This window comes from Dasypus novemcinctus, chromosome 6, assembly GCF_030445035.2.
Source record: "Dasypus novemcinctus isolate mDasNov1 chromosome 6, mDasNov1.1.hap2, whole genome shotgun sequence".
Lineage (NCBI taxonomy): Eukaryota > Metazoa > Chordata > Mammalia > Cingulata > Dasypodidae > Dasypus > Dasypus novemcinctus.
This window is the reverse complement of record NC_080678.1, coordinates 35757572-35773662: the sequence shown is the minus strand read 5'-3', so window position 1 is coordinate 35773662 and position 16091 is coordinate 35757572. Positions and strand designations below refer to the sequence as shown.

General features: G+C 55.5%; 1 long non-coding RNA gene across 1 annotated transcript in view; it reads left to right on the top strand.

Annotated features, from left to right (window-relative positions):
* Window positions 1-16091, top strand: part of LOC131278694 (uncharacterized) — a 67971-nt gene that overhangs the window by 13169 nt on the left and 38711 nt on the right. The window contains exon 2 of the long non-coding RNA XR_009186099.1: window positions 14631-14780. This is a non-coding gene — a long non-coding RNA (uncharacterized lncRNA). The remainder of the gene's footprint in view (window positions 1-14630; window positions 14781-16091) is intronic.

Sequence of the window (16091 nt, the reverse complement as noted above, 5' to 3'; positions counted from 1 at the left end):
GAGTCTAGGTTTCCTCATCTGAGAAGTGGGGGCGCCTGCCCCTCCGCGCGGGGACAGCGACGCACTAGAGCACCCAGCACGACGCCGGCACCCTCTGTCATGGGCCTTCAAAGAAGCCTGCACTGAGTCGGCCCCAGGCTCGGGGTCCCGGACACTTCTCGACACCTGTGGGAGCTGCCCCACGCAGATACCCCAGGATCAGGCGACAGTGCCCTGCGGCAGAGCCGCGGCCCGCACCCCCACCCCGCACCTCGAGCCTTAGGCGGCGGCGGGGTCGGCAGGGCAGTAGGGCAGTGTGGGCCGCTCAGCTGCGCAGGCGCGAGGGCTCGGCGGCGAGTTTGGGCGCAGCGCGGGAGGTCCCCCGCGGGGGTGAAGGGTTGGAATGAGCGCTGGGGGGCTCGGGCGCCGCCAGGCCCCGTCGGAAGAGGGCCTGGCCCAGACCCCACCGCCGCCGCCGCCGAGGAGCCCGCCGGGCTTGGCGCTGCCCCCAGGCCCGGCTGGTCCTCCCGGCTCGCAGCGCCTCTCGCCCGCCCCGCCCGCTGAGCGCCGGGGCTCGATTAATAATCATAAACCCCCCGCTCACCCTCCTCTTAAAATTAATAACTCTGTAATTAGAGTCATTTCAGAAGCCTCCTGAGCCGCCGGGGCCGGCCGGGCCGCGGGCCGCCCCGCGCCTGGGCAGGCGGGAGGAGGCCGGCGCGGCGGCCGCGGCATCTGCAGGTACGGAATGAGAATTAAAATCGCTCTCAACAATCCAATACACTTTTTATCAGCCATCTATCTGAGAGCCGGGCCCATTCATCATCCGAGGCATTCTCCCTGAAAACAAGACCCATTCAGATTTTATACAAATTATCATATTTATCATCGTCTCCAACTCCGGAGTAACATCTCCGCAAAGTGTCTGCCGTCTCCCCGGGGAGCCGCGCGGCTCGGAGCGCCCGAGCGCCCGCGCGGCCGTTCCCCGCCGCGCCCCCGGCCCTCCCCTCCCCTCCCCACCCCCGCCCCACGCCCAGGGCCCTGGCGTTGGCCTTTGATCCCCGGTCTCTGCTTCCCCCTTCGCCCTCTCTTTTCTCTCCCCTCCCCCCACCCATCCCTCTTTCTCGCATCTCTCTCTCACTCTCTTTCTTCTAGGTCTCTCATCTCTCCTTCTGGGCTCGGATCCCTGGCCTCCTCCTTTCCTTGTACTTTCTCCCCCGCCCCCATCAGTCTCTCTTTCCCTCATCTCTCTCCCCCTCCTCCCTCCCTCTGACCTTTGATCCTCTGTCTCTGCTTCCTGCCTCCTCCCCAAGATCTCTCTCTTTCTCATTCTCTCCCTCGGTTTCTTCTCACTCCACTTGGGGCCTGGGTGGGCCCCCTCCCCTTCTGGGTCTTTCTGTCTCCTTCTCTGCCTGTCCCTTGGGCCTTGCTCTCTCTCTGCCCAGCACCCCTATTTCACTACCAGAACCAGGAAGCAGGCAGGGCCCTTGGAGACAGAACTGAGCCTCCTTTGGCAAATTGGGGGTGTCCCAGAGAGGGGCTTTCTGCTTGGGCCCACAACCAGGAACCTAAGGAACACATAGGAGACATCTTCATGCCCACCACCCACTGCAGCAGCCCACTCCATGCCGCACACACATGTGCATAGCCCACAACACATACACAGCCACACACAGCACACACAGTCCCCCATACTCGAGTTGCCCTCCCTCTGTATACACAGCCCCCACGTATCACACACCATCAGTCCCCCCATACGTACAGCACATACAGACTCACATAGGTGCATCCCACACACACAGGTGTGCAGGTGTACACTGTCCCCTCGGGTCCTCTCATTCAAGACTCTCATAGCCCTGGCCCCATCTCTCTCACGCCTGCTCTTGCTCTCGCATGTGCGCTCTCTCTGCCTCTTGGCACATACATTCCTTCACTTCAGGTGGGAACACCACAGCCCCTGAAACAACTTTTGGCTTGGGTCTGGGAGTTTCCCTGTGACCTGCAAGTTCTCAGCTGTCCCACCCAGCTAGTGGATTAGCCCTGCTTGCTCTGTGTTGACACCCAGGGGTTACTGAGGCTTCCCTGGATCAGGCTCATGGAGGGGGGGCAGTGGGTAGATTGGGACTTTCGAGAAGGGGCTTTTATTCAGGCTGTACTGAGGGAAGACCTCACAAAGAGGGACAGCAGGGGACGTCCAGAACTCAGGTTTCTGACTCAGACCTCCACGGGCAAGCGCTTTCTTCCCAGGCCTCAGACTTGGGGTGCCCGTGCTGGCCTCCCTGGCAGGAGTCAGTCTCCAGCATGACACTGAGCTGCGCTCCGACCTGGCCCATCTTGCCTCAGGGAGTTGCTGCGGAGGAGCCTGTGACTGTTGCCATACTCAAGTAGGGGCCAATGATCCAAGTTGCCTGACTTTTAAAGAGCAACCAGAAATTTTGACTTTTATTTGCAATTCTTGGAAACTAATTCAAAAATTAAAGACGACAACGATTGAGCAGATGATCAAATGATGGCCATGCAAGGATAGTCACTGCAGCTTTGTTTACAGATTCAAAGGAATCCCAATGTCCCCTATTAGTAGCCTGGTTAAACAATTTAGGTCACATCTATTCAATGGAAACTAGTCAGTCTTTACAGAGAAGGAAGCTCTCTTCATATACAGATACGGAAAGACCTCCAAGGGAAAGTAACTGAAAAAAGCAAGGCATGGAACAAGTGTGTGAGGGGAAAAAAAGAACACATATGTACATGACACACACATTTGTACCTGAATAGACTTGCTCTGGAAGGATATACAAGAAACTAGAAACAGTGGTCCCCTTAAGGAAGAGGGGTAGAGGTGGTGGTGTAAGGAAGACACTTTTTCCTACATACCCTTTGGTATGTACGACTTTTATGTTAACTGCGTGATTTATGTGTTTATAGGGAAGGCCAAGCAAACCTGCCTAAACGCAGCTCTGGCTTTTGGGCCACATGTTTCTAAGCTCTGATCTCACGGGAATATCCTTTTGAGGTTGGTATTACTAATCCCATTTGACAGATGAGGAAGCCGAGGTTCATTCAGATCAAAGTTGCACAACTGCTCAAGTCTACACCACTTGTCAGTGGTAGAGCTCCAGTTCTAACAGAGGATGCTCTGGCTCTCAAGCCACAGCACCACATGGCCTCTCACCAGAAGAGGGAGGAATAAATGATGATGAAGCATCGTTACTGTCATCATCGTTGTTGTTGTCGTCAACAACAATGCTTACTGAGAACTCAGTACTGTGATAAATATTTCACTTGTCACATTTAATCCTCACAGCAACCCTAGGAAGTAGACACCATTATTATCCCATTTTACAGATGAGGAAACTGAGGCAGAGAGAATAATTAAGTGGCCTAGGGAGTGGTGGAGCTGAGATCCTTACTTTAGGTATACTAACTTGAGCAGGGGCTTAACCATTTCCACGCACATAGAGATCTCTGTATCCTAGTTTTGTACCCCACTATGGTCTCCTCCCAAGAATGCACTATCACACCTTTCAGGAGCCTGCCAGGGTTGTACACTGACCTCTCTATTGTGGATCTTCACACATGGTTATTTGCCCCAAAACATCTGCACAATCCCAGAGCTAATGCCCTTGGGGGATGAACTTCCTGTGTCCTCCTCCGTGGTGAGGAGAAATGGCTATCTAACTGCCTTAATGGTCCTTTAGATTCCTTGTGACCCACCTCTCCTACACATACCCTTGCACTGCCCCATGCCTGAGAGTAATCAGAGTTGTCTCTTTTCTCCAAATAAATGTGAGTCATTGGCTCCAAGGTCCACAGGCATTAACAGCACCCAGTGATTGCAGAGCCTAGTCTCCTTTGAATCTCTTAACCCCTAGTGAGGAAAGCAGGAAAAGATTACCATTCCCCTTTTGTAGATGGGGAAACTGAGGCTCACATATCATGTCACACACATTGCCCTCTTTCTCACACACACTCCCACCCACTCCTGCACACATACACACTCCAAATATTTGTAAGAATTAAATATTTATTTGGTGCAAACTAAGCCACTCATTCCATTAGCCAATGGTAATGCCGCCAAGGCCTCTGGGAGCCATGGGGGAGCATAACCCTGGAGATGGAAGAGGACAGAGAAGTAAAGGGAGAACCTTGGCCTTTGAGCACAAACTTCCCCTCTTGGTGGCTACACCTGTGGCCAAGTGTGACTACAAGGGCTGGTGTAGCTCTCCATGTGCAAGGATGTGCACACCCCACTCAAAGCACCAAGTTCCCAGGTTTCCCTTCCCCCACAACAACCTTGTCCTTTCCCCAAGCCTAGGTCAAGAGCAAGCGAACTAGAAGGTCCAAATGTTCCCTCCCTGCTCCTCAACTCCCTCAGCCACAAGCTTAGATGCCTAGTCCTAGCCCCAATCCCTCTTCATGATTAAGGAAGAACAAATAAGCCAGATATGGAGGGAATGCCCCCTCCCGCTCCCCCAGGAAATGTATGCATGCTTATCTTGGCAAAAGTCAGTCTCTGTTAAGATCCAGGTTCTTGGAGGACCTAGTGTCGTCTGAGCAGCCTTAGATAGGGATGACAAATTCTGGCAACCAACTGGCCAACTAGGCCTCCCATAGAGCCTAACACATCCTCTCTAGGTAATTTTGATTTAACAGATACTTATGAGGAGCTTGCTACGTACTTGCTACTGTTCTAAACACTTTCTAAGTGTATCAGTTCCCTATTGGTGCTGTAACAAATTGCCACAAAATTTGTGTCTTAAAACAACACAAATTTATTATATTCTGTTCTGGAGTTCTAAAATGGGTTGATAAGACTGCATTCCTTCTGGAGGCTCTAGTGGAGATTGCAGAGCCTGTTCTCTTGATTCTCTTAACCCCTTTTCCAGCTTCTAGAGGCTGCCTGCATTCCTTGGCTTATGGCCGCATCACTTCATCCTCTGCTGACATCATCACATCTTCTCTGACTCTGACTCCCCTGCCTCCCTCTGATAAGGACCCTTGTGATTATGGTGGGTACTCCCGGATAATCCAGTATAACCTTCTCATCTCAAGCTCCTTTCCTTAATCACATCTTCAAAGTCCCTTTTGCCACATAAGGTAACCTATTCACAGATTTCAAAGATTAGGACATGGACATCTTTGGGGGGCTCATTCTGCCTCCCACAAGTATTAACTCATATACGCCTCATCACAACTCTCTGAAGAAGCTGTTATTACTTTCCCCACTTCGAAGATGGGGAATCCAAAACAGCCAGAGGTTGTCGTTTGCCCAAGGTCTAACTCTAAGTACATGGAAAAGTTATAATTCAATACCAAGCAGCCTGTCTCCAGAACCTGTACTCTTAACTGCCACAAGTATATGGGGGCCTGATGGAAACAGATGGTCACACACATTCTACATACTCAGACATCTCATACGTACATAGTCTATGCAGTTTTCATATATATGTGACATATATACATATGCCCTTCACAGGTCTTCTACTCACACCCAGATGCATTAGATATACGAATATACAAAAATGCCTGGCTACACACATTCACAAACATCCCCTCTGCTCACACATACTCATGCCCACATGGACATAAGTCCTGCATGCACATGTTCACATTTGTGTACACTATTCCATACACACCCTATGCATAGATATATATTTGGCACGCACAGCACAAATACTATACTTTCTATATTATTTGTACACACTAACACCCTGTGTTCACAACCACATACATGCCTTGATATATACACCATGCACACACATGGACATGGAACCATGCAAACACATCCTCTCTGGAAACACACCTTGCACAAAGTTGCATAATATGCCTGCAATGGCATCCATAACCTGTACATGATTGTACATGCACACTTACACACTGAGTAAACACATATGGTCTCTAGACACATAGTTTATCCACACATACAACCTCTGCACACACACCTTTACCCTACACACAAACTCTGTGCGTAGAGATTCACTTGGCATTTGGCATTCAAATATATTATGAACACACATCCTGCATGCCGAATTACTGTGCCCTGCATACCCTACCAAAATACCCATTTACATTCCATGCATATATTCTCAATATTATGCACATACATATAGAGACCCTGGGTGCACACAACCTGCACGCACACACACATTTCACCTTAAATACATATACCCACACACATAAACATACAATCCTTTATTAGAACACTCTGCAGGTACATCCTGCCGTTATAGATATGTATACCCTATTCAGAAGGACTAAATCTTTGCCGGATTCTCTGCTTTAACCAGTGCCTCGCTTAGAAAAGAACCTCATAACTGTACAGCCCTAACCCAGGTTTTGAGGCGATCCCATGGGCCTACCCTAACACTGGAAGGAGATTCTCCCCATTTTCCTGGGGAGGAGGCTGAGGCTGGGAGGAGGCGGGGCTTGCCTGGGGCCGCCCCGCCCCCTCGCGCCCCGCTCGCCGCGGAGCTGTGATCAGCCCCCGGCTCGTATCCCTCAGCTCTCACAGAAAAGTAGTTCCAATACTATGTTTGTTAACTAGGTTATCTAGGCTGTGGAAGATTTTAATGTTGAATTTTATAGCTTTACCACGCTCTGCCGTCCTTGTGAATATTGTAATATTGCATTTTTTACAAGTTACTCTTCTGTTAATGTTCCAGCTAGTAACTTTTATAATCCTCCTCAATGAAATTTTTTTGTATTCTTCCGCACCGTTAACCCCAATGGCGGCGCCTCGGCCCCTGGCAGGAGGCAGATACGAGATGAATTCCTCTTTAATCAGAAATAATAATAATAAAAACACACACGCGGCTCCGCTGCCTCTCACTTCGGCTCCCCTCGCCGCCGCCTCTCAGGCCGCCTGTGGGCCCCGCGGCCTGGGCCCGGGTTGGTCCCCGACAGGGGCGGCCGCCGCCTGGGCCTGCCCGCTCCCGCCCGCCGCGCCCCGCTCGGGCTCGGCCTCCCGGCCCCGGGCGGCCTCCCCGCCCCACGCCCCGGCCCCGGGCGGCCTCCCCGCCCCACGCCCGGCCCCGGCCCCGAGGTTCAGCGCCCTCCCCCTCTGGCGTGCCTCCTCGGCGAGTGTGCGGCCTCGGGCGCGGCCCCTTCATCTGCCTCCACCTCTCAGGCTGCCCTCTCGGCCCCTGCCTCGGGCGCAGGACGCTGCTTTGCCACTGCCTTTCTGGGTTTCCCCTCTGGCTTTTTCTTGTTCCCACCTCTTTGTCCTCGGCACCTCCAGACTACATCCTTCCCTTTTTTTTTTCTTCTCAGAAAACCGGAAGCCATTCAGGGTGGGGAGGCCTGGTGATGGATGCTGGTTAGTGAAATGGGGTTTTGGACCCGGATGCGGCTGGCCTGGGATTGGGGAGTACGGTTGGAGCCACTAGGGAAGGGGAGTGTCAGAGAGGGTTATGGTGTCTGTGGCCTTGCGAGGGGAAGGGGCTGCCTGGAAGGGGTGCTCAGGGTTGAAGGTGAGGCCAAGTCAGAGTGGCCCGGCTCTGGGGGGCTGGGGAGAAGAGTCAGCTGGTCAAAGAAGCCCCCGGGGGCCTCTTCTATCTAATGGGAAAGACTCACCATGGAGGAAGGGGAAAAAAGAAGGGTTGTTCCTTAGAGGAATGAGGGCTGTAATTTGGGAGCAGTCTTGATGGAGGGGGGTTGCCTGTGTGTGCTTAGGTGGGTGGGGTGAAGGGCTTGTCTTCATTGATAATGGCATTAAAAAACGCGATCCAGGACTACAGCAGACCACATGAATTCATTCAGTCAACAAATATTTATTGATCACCTACTATGTGCCACGTCCTGTACTAGAACCAGGGGACACAATGATGAATGTCTTTGACTTCATGGAACCTTATTGTCTAATGGAAGTGACACATATTAATCAAATAATCACAAATATATCTTTAAAAACTGGGATCACAGTTAAGGGGTTCTGAGCTGGGGTAGGGTATATTCCTGGGGTTTTTCAGGATCTTCCTGGGGGTCTAGTAAGGGCTCCAGGAAAATACTTCTAGACTTCCCACCTTGTGTTCAAGCTTGGGAGAAGTGAGAAGTAGTCCTGTCCCCATTTTACAGAGGGCAAGGCGGACTCCCCAGCCGAGCTGAGACTCCATCAGCTGCTCTTCAAGACTCCATCCCATTAGATTTCCCTAGAAACTCGCAGATGGGGCCACTCCAGGACTCTTCTTCCTCATCAGGCAGAGGGAATGGCGGGCCCCATTTGTGAGGACAGAGGTGTCCAACATCTGGAAAGCGGAGCCCCAGTGCAGCTGAACATCTGGAGCGCTCATCGCGGGAGGCGGAGCGGCCCCCGAGCTGGGGTCTTGGAAAGGGGTTTGCCCGCGTCCTCACGGCCCCCAGTCTGAACCTGGCCTGAGAATGCGCCTGAGGGCAATACTGAGCGTCCTCTCCCCCGCCAGTCCCCAGCAGGCACGGCCCCTGGAAGTGCCCCCACCAGCGGAGCCCCAGGACCCCGAGGAAAGGGTTAATGGACCTGCTCCCCACTTCCACCCCCACTGCAGGCGGGGAACGCGCAGGTGAGGTGGACACTGTTACATGAGGACCAGGGGACGGGAGAGGCACAGGGACCAGAGCGGGGGAGGGGGCGAGGCGGGGCGGGGGCGCGCCTGTGCGGAGCGCCGAAGCTGCGAGCGCCCGCGACAGTAAAACATCTGTAATGTGCCATTCGCCGCTGCTCGCTGATTGCTCATGGATTAAAGATTAAAATCTCGGCTTTGGCAGATGGGGAGAGAGAGGAAACTCTTACGAGCACGTTTTGCATCTGCATTTCATTCTGCTCCGCTCCCTGCGCCACGCCTGGTGGCGCCCGCCCTATTCCGCCCACCCGGCTCCCGGCTCCCCCTGCGCAGCCAGGCTGGCCTGGACGCCTCCGGCCACCGGGTCCTCTTCCCGCCCTTCCCGCCCTTCCCCCCCCCCACTCCGCCCCGAAATCTGGGCTCCTGACTCCCCTCTTCTTAGTTTCCTGTGGGGTCCCCGCGTCTGATATGGCGTTGGCCACTCACTCCCCGCTCTTGCCTCGGTTCGGGCAGGACACGATGAAGCTCCCCATAAAAGGGGTACCCTTGTTGCACGGGCTAGGAGCGACACCCACATGCTCGCGGTGCTACGATGGCTGCCCGTGGTGGCTACCAAGGCCGGGAAGGGCTGGGGTGCAGAAGATGTATCCATTGTCGCAGCTCCTGGCCATTGGGGATGGCAAAAAAAAAATTGCAATGTGGACCAGGTGGGCTCACCTGGATGGGTGCGTCCCCTTCTGTTTTTCAAACTGAGCTGCTGTGGAGGCAGCAAATGGGACAGGAGGAAGGACTGGGGGTCAAGGGGACCCCAGAAGCACCTAGGGTGGGGAAGGGCCTCCTGGAGCAGGGTCTTTTCTGGCTTTTGGATAATCCCTGGAAATTAGCCTGCTCCCGGCCCACTAAGGAGTTGAAATGTGTGTGGGCTCAGGTATCTGGGACTGATCCCCTGGTTCTCCTCTCCCATCACATGGCAAACTTTGTTGGGGAGAAAAATCCAGGCAGATGGAACCAGAGACAAAGGGCTATCACAAAGACAGCCGGGTGTTAGAGAAACAGAAAAGGGAACAAAAAGCTGCAGAGTAGCATGGCAGATGTGAACACCTGCATCTGGTGGGGGTGGGGGCGGGGCATCCCTGGGGCGGGGGAGAAGCCTGGGGAGATGGTGGGAGAAGGGCCCCGCCTGCGTTCTCAGGCCCTAGCCAGGAGGAGGAGGTTGGTTCAGGGTGAGCAGAAGAAAAGCTGAAGAAAGATGAACAAGAGGAGGGTCGGTGTGGCAGATGTAATTAATTACTGCATATTAAAATGTTTGTTTACAGAGATGAACAGCGGCCGGAGGTCTGATGGTAATTAATTCTCAGCATTTCCCAGCCCTCTTTAAGCCTGAACCCCTCCGGGGACCCTGGGGGTGGGCTGGGCTGGATGGGGTGCTGGCTTGTTCCTGCCTTTCTCTCACCAAGGGTCGAAGGGATTGGAGTCCAGGTGGCTGGTGCTGGGGAAAACCTCAGACATCACCCCTCAAGCCTCTCCCCACCCCCCACACCTGGGGAAACTGAGGCTGGAGAGATTTGTGATCAGAGAGCTGTTCAAGGCCACCAGCTAGTCAGTGGTAGAGCCAAAACTGTAGTCCTTGCTTCCTTGTCCCTAGAAAGGTGTCCAAGGCCAAAGGCACTTTGAGGAGACAGTGATACTGGGACAGAGAAGAGATAACAGGAAGGGCCCAAAGAGGAGTTAGGGCTGAAGAAAAGGCTTGGGAAGAAAAGGAGGTGGACATAGGGCCCCTCACTCCAGAGAGGGGGGGTGGGTGGGGCAGCAGAAGTCTCAGGAAGCAGCCCCTCCCACCAGTGCTTCGGCTGGGGCCCTGAGGAGGCAGCGACAGCCAGCAAGCATCCTCAACTCGGAGGACAGCCTGGCCAGCTCTTCTACTCCCAGCCTTGTGATCTTGGGGAAATGTAACCTCTCTGAGCCTCGGTTCCTTTATAAAACAAACATTTCCTGGTAGGGGAGTTGGAAGGAATGCACTGATTGTTAGTACTTTCACAGAGGAGACAGAGGAGGTGACATTCAGCCCCTGCGATTGCCTCCACTCCCATCTCCTCTTCACTCACATGCAGCTACTAAGTTGATGGCAGAGGCAAGCCACATTCACAACATCCTTCCACTCATCCATTCACTCATCAAGGAGGCAGCAAAGGGACTGCTAGGTGGCCTGGGGGTGGGAGTGTGCAAGATGTAGAGATTTGCACCTCTTTTGTAGGAACTCACAGGGTTCACGCCTCAAGGAAAGAGTCAATGGCAAAGGCAGAAAAGGACCGTCAAAGGAGGGTTACAGCTGGGGCAGTCCCAGGCAAGGGGGAGCTGCCCTAGGAGAGGAGGCTTCCTGCAGGGGCTGGGCTTCGTGCCAGGCCACGAAGCATGGGTAGGGTTGGGGTGGGAGTAGAGAAAGAGGAGCCTGGTGGAGCTTCCATGGTGGAACTGGCAGGTGGTAGGTGGCGGTGCCCGTTGGAAGGCAGGGAGCCTACCCTGCACGCATGGGCGTTGGTTGGGGAATCAGGGCTGAACAGGGGCAGCCCTCATTTTCTCCTGCAGGTTCCCGCTGGTTCTTCAGGTGGCGATGAGCATTACCTCTCCCCAGACCCAACATGGGGCTGAGGCCGGGTGATAGAGCAGGCACATTTCCCCTTGCACCTCAGTTCTAAGAGTGGAGCCCAGGGGAGAGCAGAGAGCGGAGCTGACTATTTGAGGTCAATCATGAGGAGGGGTCTGGGGTGAAGTGAGCAGTGAAAGAGCTGAACAAGGGCATTGGAGGTGGACAGGGCATTTGCCCTTTCTGAAGGGTCTGGACTGGAGGAAGGAGGAGAACAGGAGACAAAGACTGCACATGGATCCAGGGCTGGGAGGACAGGGGGCAGTGGAGCACAAATGCTCGTGTGAGCCCGGGCTGTGAATTAGTGTGTTCTTGGACATGTTGATCCATGTATGAGCATGTGCCTGGGTGTCTGAGTGGCCCTGTGTGAGGAAATGCCAAGGGGCTACTTTTGCACATCTAGGCCTTTCCCCTACAGCCAACACCCCTCCACACATGCCCTTAGCCTCCACAGGTGAAGTGGGAAGGGGACTGGATCCCCTGACAGTGAAGGGTCACTGCCCAGCCTGAGCTGTCCTCCAACTTGACACCCCAGGACCCTTCTGGTGTGCACTAACTGCCCTTCATGTAGGCTGGATCCCAGGAGGGGGCTTTTCCTCGCACAGATCCTCTACCCTGGCTTGGTTTTTATACCTCTGGGGAGAAAAATCACACACACACACAAAGGCAAAGAAAGCCCAGAAGATGCAGAAAAGGAAAAAGAAGAAAGAAACCTTCACCTGGCAGCTCACACCCAGGGAGAAACCCTGTATTTGTTGATATATTTCTTTCCAGTCTTTTTTCTCCTGAGCAGAGTGAATTCAACGAGCAGAAATGGGCTTCTCCAGTCCAGTCCACACCGGCCGCTGCCCGCCTTTCCCCGGACATGTCTCCCATGTGCCTTGCCAAGTGCCCCTCTTTCTCCCCTCCTCCAGCCTGTCCCCCTCGTCCCCTCTTTCCACGGTAGGACATACAGGAGGGCTACGCAACGACGAGCCCAGTTGGGTTGACGGGAGCCAGGGAGGCTGCTGGGGCGCCTGGCCCGGCTCGCTCGAGGCGGAAGAGGTGCTGCGCTGGGGAGGAGCTGCGTGCGGGAGGGAGGGGAGCGGAGGCGGAGCGGAGCTGTCGCTTCCCATCAGGCGAAGGATTGTTCCCGACACGCGCAGGCCCCGCGGCGTTTCTGTGTCAGGGAGTTTTGCCGGCGCCGTGACCCATGCGAGGGGGGTCGGGCTGCGCGCAGGGAGCGGCCAAGAGTGACCAGCGCGGCCGGCCGCATCATCACCACCTGGCCGGGTCACTGCTTCCTCCTCCTGCGGCCGGCGCTGCGGGCAGGGCTGGGGAGGGGGCGGCTTTCACCCAGTATCGCCCCCACCCCCAACCGGGGGAAGGTCGAAGTGGGGAGAAGCATCCCCAAATTGGAGGAGGCTCGGGAAAAGCAGGGGAAGGCACCACCCCGGGCCTCAGTTTCTTCCCCTTAGATTTGGTGGGAGGGTTTTCCTGGCCCTGAACCGAGGATGCCCCGTCCCCTGAGAGTTGCAGAGAAGAGGACGTGGTCAGGGCTAGAGAAGGCAGCGCCTGAGAGTGGGCCCGGCTCCCAGAGAGGCCTGGGGAGGCCTAAGTGGCCCGGGGCTGGCCCCAGAGCCAGACCAGTCCAAGGACTGGGCTTGGACTCCCAATGGGAGGAGGCCAGGGACCTGGAAGGTGGGGTGTGCGTCAGTGCAAATGCGACGATAATGAGGGTGTGGGTGGCTGGGTTTCCTAAGCAGGAATGGAGGGTGGAGGAGGGGCTGCAGGGAAGGAGGGGCAGGCTCCTGACCTCTCCCCCCAGCCCGCTGGTCCCATCTGAAGTCTGCCGGCTCCCATCTTCCGCACTTAATGATTTTGACGGGCCCCACCCATGTGCCATCGGGGCCTTTGTGTCTGCCAGACCAATGGCCCCTCTCCTGGGCCCACCCATCAGTCACCCGAAGCTCCAGCTGTTCCCAGCCTTTGGAGCAACCTCGGCTATAGCCACTACAAATTGGCTCTCAACAGCCGCTCGGAGACCCCTTCTCTGCCATTGTCTCGGGACAAATGGCCCTTCCCCTGAACACCGCCCCACAGGCCCAGCCCCACTGCCTGCTGCTTCAGGGGAGGGGCGGGGGCGCCCTCCTGGGCTCTTCCGGGAAGCTCTCCTCCAACCGCTGTAGTCTGGCCTGCTGGGCCAGCAGACAGCCTCCCCGGCCGGGTTCTGGTCTAGACACCCCAGGCGTCCTTTCCTCAGCCAGATTTGGGCTCCACGGGGCTGGGCCCTGAATCTCCTCCTCTGTTTTCCTCACAGACCCCAAAGCTGAAGAAGTCTACGTCCTGCTGATGAAGTGAGGGGCTTAAGAGGAGGGAGGGAAGGATCGGGGGAAGAGGGCATTGAACGGGGAGCCAGGGCTCCCGGGAGCCTCTGTGCCCAAGCACAGAGCCGAGACGATTGCAGGCCTGATTTTGCTGATTGCAGTAGCTTCCTGAGAACGAGGGGCCTGAAACATCTTACATTAAGGGATAGAATTAGAAAAGGCTTTAGAGACTGGCTCAGGCATCCCCAAAGTAAACCTGGTACAATGAGCTGGAACTGTGTTAGACAAACAGACACTTTCACCTCCTGTCTCAGGTGACCTGCTCACCACTCGCCACTTGCAGGATCTCTGCTCCAGCGCCCTCTCTTCCCTCCTCCTCCTGGTCCTGCTCTCTTCCTCTCCAGCCCTGCCCTCCACCTTTCTCTCCCAGTGCTGGGCTGCCTGGGTTGTTGCAGTGAGTAGGTCTGAGAGGACTCAGTGGGCCGGGTCTTTGACTGGGAGTAGGAGACACACAGACCAAGACATCCCCCACGGGGCCTGCCTGAGGTCAGAATGCCCTTCCTAGCCTCTGTCCAGGTGTTGGCGTCTGGGGCAGCAGAAGGGTGAGAATGGTCTCGTCGGGGGCGCGAGGGGGCCTGGATGTCAGAGCCTGGGTGAGACGGCGAGCCTGTGACTGCCCTTGCGCAGGCCTCAGCGTCTGTGTGTGTGTGAGCACCAGGAGTGGTGGCACAACTGGTGTGACAGTGCGTGTGTGTGGGGCCCTGCTGGGAGCCCGTCTTGAGGCCCGTGGCATTGGTCAGAGTTCGGGGGAAGTGAGCAGAATCCCTCTGCTGCTACAAGGACTCGTGGGCTAGGGGGCCCTTGGGGTGGCCGGGCTTCGGGGCTGGCCGGGGGAGAGTCTCCCCAGCAGTGGCGAATGGGCCTCTCTGGCCAGGGGAATGGTGGAGAAGGGATGGGGTGTGAGTGGGGGTTGAAAATGGAATTGCCAGTCCGGAATGAATGGATGGTGGAGTTTCTCTTTTGTAACCGGGAATAATTAAGATAGATGTGCGGATGGATTAGCTGTCCTGCAAGGTCAGGAGCGCATTGCCGGATCACTCTATTATTTCGCTGCGCCACAGCTACCCAGCTAACGCCTTTTTCATGATATTTTGAACATCCGCACAGAAAAAAAACCAAGTGAGTGCACGAGAGATACAAATGGATCGTTTGGTGGAGAAATCCGTCTTCGTCACCGCCGCCAGGCTGGGATTAATGCGACTGAAGGCTCCTCCGGGCTCCGCCGGGGAGACGGACGCGGGAAAGCAAGAGAAATTGGTTTGTACCCCTGGGAGCACGATTGATGGGCTGGGCCGCCAGGCTGGGCCAGGCCACCGTGTTCTCAGACTGGGCTGGGGGCAGGGAACGGGCCCTGGGCCTGGCCTGGGCCTGGGTAGAGCCCTGCCCTGGGGGAGAGGTGTAGCGGGAGATGGAAGCCTCAGGAACTTTTTGTGGAGGCTGAAGAGGGCTGGCGGGGGGTGGGTGGGTAGGGGAGCCACCTCAGCCCCCGAGGCTCTGTGGCCGTGATGGTGGGGAAGGTCTCAGGCTCTGGTGCCCCAAGTGGGCTGAGAGGCTTTGGGGGAAGGACAGCAACAGAGGGCCCCGTTCTCCGTGTGACTCCCTCATTCCTGAGCGGCGAGGAGGGGGCTGCGACTGTCTCCAGGAGGCAAGATGTGGAGGGCAGGGTCTGGGCAAGGCAGATGTGGCCCCTGCGCTCTCACAGCAAATATTTCCTGAGCCCCACAAGGGCCCGGCCCTGCGCTGGGTGCCGGGAGCAAGGTGTTGTCCCAGGCCCCGGCCAGCGGGCCGTCTAGCTGAGAAGACAGACACTGAGGAAGGCACTGCAGCCAGTGTGCTGGGGGTTGTGATCCAGACGCCCACAGCAGGAGGACAAGACCCAGACTCAGAGATCAGGGAGGCCTTCCTTCAGGGGTGACAGGAAGCTGAGACTTGAAGGATGGGTGGGAGCTACAAGACAGGGGAGGGAGAAGAGCGCGTTTTTATAGGCTGAGGAGACAGACTGACGATCTGGAAGTGAGGTCAGACTGACAGACTGATCTGGAAGTGAGAGGGGCTGCTGGAGACTCCTCACCTGCCAGGCGGAGGGATGTTGTTCGTCCTCAGGGCGGTCCAGGGACTTGTCCAAGGTCCGCAGCTCCGCGTGGAGAGCGAGGGCGAGAGCCCCCAGCCTTGCCTTCAGGTCGCTGCAGCGCTGTATTAGTCTGCTGGGGGAGACGAGGTCTTTGGCCTCTGAAAATGGTAGATATATGACTTTCATTTGAGGGGGCCCAAGTCAGAAGAGGAAAGCAGGGCTCACCGATGTACCCAGTGGGGACACACACACTCACACACTGGGAGTGATGGGCTCCGTGATAACTGGAGGAAGTTTGGAAATGTTTGGTTTTGTGTTCACTCTTTTAGTTATTACATTTATAGCACGTGGTAAAACCTTAAACATTATACTCTAACATTAAGCCCCTTTTACCCTTCCAAATTCTCCTTCTCAGAAGCAATGACTGGTGTCATGTTTTTGGTGCATCTTTATAGAGGTATTCTCTTTGTTCACAGATAATAGGAAACTGTCCACAT